The sequence below is a fragment of the Protobothrops mucrosquamatus genome, unplaced genomic scaffold, assembly GCF_001527695.2.
Source record: "Protobothrops mucrosquamatus isolate PMUCROS unplaced genomic scaffold, P.Mucros_1.0 scaffold2954, whole genome shotgun sequence".
Taxonomy (NCBI): domain Eukaryota; kingdom Metazoa; phylum Chordata; class Lepidosauria; order Squamata; family Viperidae; genus Protobothrops; species Protobothrops mucrosquamatus.
Genome location: NW_015388977.1, coordinates 97,443 through 104,425, shown reverse-complemented (window position 1 = coordinate 104,425; position 6,983 = coordinate 97,443).

Below are 6,983 nucleotides of genomic sequence, written 5' to 3'. Positions count from 1 at the left end.
AGTTACAACAGCACTGAAAACAGTGACTTATGACCACTGCAATATCCCCATGGTCACATGAACAAAATTCAGACGCTTGGCAACTGGCATGTATTTATGACTGTTGCAGGGTCCCGGGGTCATGTGATCCCCTTTTGCAACCTTCTGACAAGCCAAGTCAACAGGGGAGCCACATTCACTTAATAACTCTGTTGCTAACTTAGTAACTGCAGTGATTCACTTAACAACGGTGGCAAGAAAGGTCGTAAAATGGGGCAAAACCCCATTCAACAACTTTCTTGCTTACCCATGGAAATTTTGGGGTCAATTTTGATCGTAAGTTAATAGCTACCTATATTTGGTCTGCTTTATATTTAATCTTAGCCCACCAATCACAGCATGCTGTAAGCATAGTGCATATTATTAGTTTTCCTGCTGTGATTTCAAAATACAGTACTCTTTTTCTTCTTTATCTTTGCATCGGTGAATGGACTTTACTTAATTTACAGCTTAACGCTGGCAAACTCATTGGCTACTTCACAAAAGCAGAAGTGCTCAATCTTCTAGTGAGTCAATACTTACAATAGTCTCTATTGTCTTCTAGAGTTATCCTTAGCAGTAATTCTACAGTAATACAATGGTGATAATATTAACCATACAAGCAGAAGGTTGTTGGTTCAAAACCTGATAATTTTTTTTAATTACTATTTTTAATTCTCTAGGCTACCTATTTCTTCTCAGGCTTTTTTCTTAGGCAAAAAAGAGAAGTCAATAGTGCATCGTTTCATTATTTTTCTATAACCAGAGTTGTCACTGGTTATTTTTGGAACAATTTCTGCTGCTGAGACTCAACCTGAGTTTGTTTCATCCCATCAAGTGCCTCATATCTTTCATAAAGTGGGTTTGGATTTCGACAGCATCTCTGGCCTGGTTCCTCTATTAAACCCCACTCAGTTGGGAAAGAACAAGGAAGCAAGAATGAAAGAAACTTCAGTAACGTCTCTCCAATTCTAGTCCTGGGGTAAAAGCAGAATTTTACAGGTAGTCCTCAACTTACAACCATTTATGTAGTGACCATTTGAAGTTACAAAGGTATTGGAAAAAGTGATTTATGACCATTTTTCACTTTTATGACTATTGCAGCATCCCTCTGGGATACCTCTAGGATCAATTCAAATATTCGGCAACTGGCATGTATTTAAGACAGCTGTAATGTCCCTGGGTCCTGTGATCATTAGGATCAACCACAAACAAAAAGGAACAAGCAGTCAAGAAGTACACCACAGACTAGCCCAGGGTTAGGCAACCTTGGCTCTTTTATGAGTTGTGGACTTCAACTCCCAGAATTCCTGAGCCAGCCATGCTGAGGGAAAAGGGAGTTTCCAAGCTGAGCCATGCTGGCTCAGGAATTCTGGAAGTTGAAGTCCACGAGTCATAAAAGAGCCAAGTTGCCTACCCCTGGCCTAGCCCTTTGTAGAGTACTCATGAGGCCTTGGAAAAGATACTCAAATGTCATGATCTGGCTATATCTACAAAGATCAGAACAACGCAAGTAACTGTATTCTCTATTACACTCTCTACAAGCCCTAGTTAAAAAAAAAGTCGATGAGCACAGCGAAAAATGGGATTAAATTAAATATAAAGAATACCAAACTAATCACAACACCCAGAATTGCCAGCCTTAGAATTGACAATGGAGATAATGAAGTAGTAGATAGGTCTCCTTTTAGGATCAACCATCAACAGTAAAGGAACAAACAGTCAAGAAATACACTGCAGACTAACATTTGGCTGAGCAGCCACAAAACCCTTGGAAAAGATACCCATGATGTGTTTATACCTACAAAGATCAGAACAGTACAAGTAATTGTATTCTCTTTTGCATTCTGTCGAAGCAAAAGTAGAAATCTGAAGAAGCAAAATAGAAAGAGTTTTTGACATTTTTGAACTTTGGTGGTGGAAAAGACTTCTGAGAATCCCATGACCGGCCAAGAAACAAACAAATGGATCACTGAATAAATCAAGGCACAAATGACCAGGCTCAAATTATGCAAAGACAGTGGAGATAAGTGCACATAGGAAGACCTGAAAGACCAGCTTAGAGACCATTTGTCATGGAGAAAATCTATGTAAATGGTTGTTAAGAACCTATAACAACTTGATGGAACATAATCTCTTCAAGCCATTCTCGTATATATGTTTGAGTAGAAACAGCTCTAGCACTTAGACTTATATACCACCCCAGAATGCTTTACAGCTCTCTGGGCAGATTACAAATGTCAGCATATTTGCCCCCAACAATCTGGCTCCTCATTTTACCAACCTTGGAAGGATTGAAGGCTGAGTCAACTTTGAGCCCCATCAGGATCGAACTCCAGGCTGTGGGCAGAGTTTGGCTGCAATACTGCATTTTAACTACTGCGGCAACAGGACTCGGGATACAAATTAAAATAAGAATACCGAACTGAAAAAGAACATTTAAGAGAGAATAGTTCAGCTTCATAATTTTTATAATATAGCTGAAATAACAATATTTTCAAGAGTCTCCACAATCCCTAAAATATGTATCATTGTCCAAAACTCTGGGCTCAAAACAAGGTAACAATAGATGTATAACAAAAAAATAATCAGGATCTAAGAAAATTATAAAACCATATATTCCCACCAAGGCATCATAATTATCCCATACCAATCATATCCATGCTGGGTTTAACTCCCATCCTGATGTAGCATCTGGGGAAGAGCCAGATCTTCACAGATATCAAGAAAGCTAAGAACGTAGGGTTTATCTATAGGGCAGGGATAGAGAAGGGACATAGATGCAGAATAATAGAGTTGGAAGGGACTTTGAAGGTCTTTTCATCCAATCCATTGCTTAAGCTGGAGACCCTATACCATTTTGGACAACTGGCCTTCCAATCCTCTTAAAAACCTCCAGTGATGGAGCACCCACAACCTCTGGAGGAAACCATTCCACTGATTAATTGTTCTAACTGACAGGAAATTTCTGCTTAATTCTAGGTTGTTTCTCTCTTTGATAAGCTTCCATTTACTACTTCTTCTCTTACCCTCAGGTGCTTTGGAGAATAGGTTGACCCCCTCTTCTCTATGACATTGCCTCAAGTATTGGAAGACTGCTAACATTTCATCCCTAGTCTTTTTCTTTGTTAGATTAGACATTCTCGGTTCCCGCATCAATTCATCATATGCTTTAGCCTCCAGTCCCCTAATCATCTTTCTAAAGTCTCAACATCTTTTTTGTATCATAGTGACCACAATTGGATACGGTAGTCTAAGTGTGGTCTTACCAGTGTAGTATAAAGCAATGCTAACACTTCATGTGATCTTGATACTGTCCCTCTGTTGATGAAGCATAAGACTGCGTTGGGTTTTTTGGCAGCTACAGCCAGCACACTGCTGGGTCATACTTAAGTGGTTGTCTACCAGGACACCCATATTCCTTTCACACTTATTGCTGTTGATGCCAGGTACTATCTATTGTATACTTGTGCATTTGGGTTTGATCTGGTAGGATGGGCAGATACTGTCAGGAAGAGGCAGATCCACAGATAACCTGGAGACAGGCTTTCCAGAGATTTAAATGTTTTCACTTTACTTATTTACTCCAGCATAAGCATACAAGTAAAATATGTATGCTTTTACCTTAACATTTGAGAGAAGTAACCAATTTTTTTTTTTAAAAAAAGCAACGGAATGTTTTATAATGCATTTTCAATATAGCTCTATGCTAAATAAATCACAGGTGACTGGCTTAGAGAATTGTGTACAAATGAAGGAACAGACCTGAGCCTATAAAACATGAACAAGCTTGAAAGTAGTTCCCATTCAGCCTTAAAAATATGTTCTCAAAGTCTATACAGTGTGATTAGAAAGCAACTGTCCCTCTTAGTTAAAACAGGAACTTACAGTTCATTCTATAATGGAGTACTATACTGTTTTTCTCAAATAACAAATTAACCTTTCATAAAAACTGGAACGATATCTTTGTTAATCATTTTATAGCTGTATAGCTTCCATTTTTAAAAATGTCCTTTGTTCCCTCAGATCTATATTTATCATTTCTATCCCTTGCTTGTATTTATTTTCTTTCCTTTTGTCCATGACCTCCAATTTCACCCCTACCACCCATGACACTTTCCCCTTTTCTTTTTTGTTCTAAACACATTCCCCCTGGATTTTGAGTGAATGCACACTCTAATGCCATTTCTCCTACAGGAGCTCTGCACAAATACAACTGACCACCATAGTAATCTGGATAAACTTAATACCACGTGCATTTTCCAGATGGACAAGCTGAATTGTTTGATTGCTGAGATTATCACAAAATGAGGGTGAATTACTGCTCTGGTACTTGTTTGTGAGTATTCTTAATAATATAGTGTCATGTATTAATCACAGTGTTTCACACATAACAAAAGCAATAGCAGAAAGTACATCTTTTGGATCCATTATGAAATGATTTTTTTTTCATGGTTCAGAATGAAAGTTCACAGAACAGGGAAAATTTTAGCTCTGGTGTTCAGATTTTATACACAGATTCGGAGAGAACTATTTTGCAATATTGCTTATTTACATTGGACTATGCACTAAATATTTACTATAGTTTGCAACAGTCCTGGGTTGATCCCCTCCTGCCTTTTTCAGTTGTAATCTGTAGTTCATAAGCTTTGTGAAAAAAAGAAATGGAAATTCTCTTCTGGTTTCTCAGAGTTTATGTATATTAGCAGTACTTCCTTGGTGTTGCTCATAGACAAAATTAGGGCTTTCCCAGGAGCAACATATGGCTGTGGGAGCTATAAGGAAGGCTATAAGGAAGGCTATAAGGCTATAAGGAAGGCTCTGCGCTGAAGAATTTTTGCTTTCGAATTGTGCTGTTGAAGAAGACTCTTGAGAGTCTTCTTGGACTGCAAGGAGATCAAATCAGTCAATCCTAAAGACAATCAACCCAGACTATCCTTTGGAAGGACAAACACTGAAGCTCAAATACTTTGACCATCAAATGAGGTGGGAAAGATGGAAGGTAAAAGGAGAACGGGATGGCAAAGGAGAGATGGTTAGATAGCATCATCAATGCAATGAACATGGATTTGGGCAAACTCCAGGAGACAATGGGCCATGGGGTTGCCAAGAGTTGGACATACAGTAACTTAGCGACTGAACAATAACAACCTTGGTGTTTCTAGCTTAAATGCTTTAATGAACAGGTTTCAACCAGAATACTGGTCGAAGTAGTCCTTAACGTACGACCACAATTGAGACAGAAACTTCCATTGCCAAGCAAAACATTTGTTAAATAAATTGCACCAGATTTTATCACCTTTTTCACCACAGTTCTTAAACAAATCATTGCAGTTGTTAAGTGAATCACAAGGTTGTTGAGAGAATCTGGCTTCCCCCAGTCACTTTGCTTGTTGGAAGGGGGCTGGGAAGGTCACAAATGAGAATCACATGACCCCGGGACACTGCAACCATTGTAAATATTTGCCAGTTGCCAAGCACTCAAATTCTGAACACATAACCGTGAGGATGCTGCATGTATTAGTATTAGGATGATCAGTTCAGGATTTGGAGGGCAGGTAGATGCAAAAGTATTTGCCATTTGACTGTGCCCCAAAGTTTAATTTCCATTACATTATTTTTCCTGGCGGGATTTTATTTAATGCTGTGTAAATTACAGTCTGATCAAACAAAATTAGTTGCTTTAGTGGATGGTGATGTCTGTCTCCCAGGAACAAATGTACTTGTTAACTTCAGAATAATTGCATGCTTTCCTGTTTAAAGATTAGTCTTCTCCCTCCCTATTTATCTAGCTATTTCATTCCTTCTTTACATATTTTTTTCTACATCAGTGTTTCTTCAATTTTTTCTCTGTTTTAAAAATTATGGAGGACCCCATAAATTTTTATTCGTATGGATTATATTTACTGCATTGAAAACTAAAATTGATGCCTTAGCTGCTGGTATCACTTCTTACAGGTGTTTGATGGAATTTTAATTGCGAATTATTTTTCAACAGAGGTGGGAAAGAATTTTGATTTCAAGCACTCCTGAGAGGGTCTCGAAGGACCCCTGGGGCCCTAGGACCACTTTAAGAAATACTGTTCTAGATGAAAAGATGAGATACAAGGTTATTTCTGTGGTTATGTCCATTCATTCAGTGACTGTTACGCTGGCTCTGAACAAGCGGACTTACAACCAATTCTAGAGTTTTGGCTGTCACAGTATCCCCATAGTCACATAACCACAATTTCTGATATTCCCTGCTGGCTTCCCACAAGCAAAGTTTATATATCACAATGGTCAGGTCTACACAATTTGTTGGTCCAAAACTAAATAAACTATCCAGATAGATTGTATTTATTACAATACAGGTTGTCCCTGTTTAGCAACAATTGGGAGCAGCAATTCAGTCATTAAGATTGTGCTAATGATCTTACTTCAGCTTTCCTTTGCTTTACAGATTTGTGGGGAAAAAATGTAACAATTGGCCATAAAGTTACTTTTGCATCACCAACATAACCGTGAGACAGTAATTAAATAAGGACCAGAGAGCATCAATAAGCATGATCAATGCTGTCTCCATGTTGAACCCAGGTCTTCTAGTCCAGAGGTCCCTAACCTTTTGGGCACCAGGGACCAGTGGCATGGAGAAAGGTTTTTCCGGGGACCAGAGGGGGTGTGGTTTTGAATACTGCCTGCATCCCAAGGATGGAGCTTTGCTTGTTTGTATGGCCCGCTTGCTGTCATGCTGCGGACCGGTGCTGGTCCATGGACCGGGGATCGAGGATCCGTAGCTGGCTGACCGGCCGTACTCAGCGTGTGGTCCTCAATGGAACCGCATCTACATGGAGGGAAGTGTGTAGTGGGGTGCCCCAGGGCTCTGTTCTGGGCCCAGTGCTCTTCAACATCTTCATCAACGATCTGGACGAGGGGATAGATGGGGAACTCATCAAATTTGCAGACGACACCAAGCTGGCAGGAAT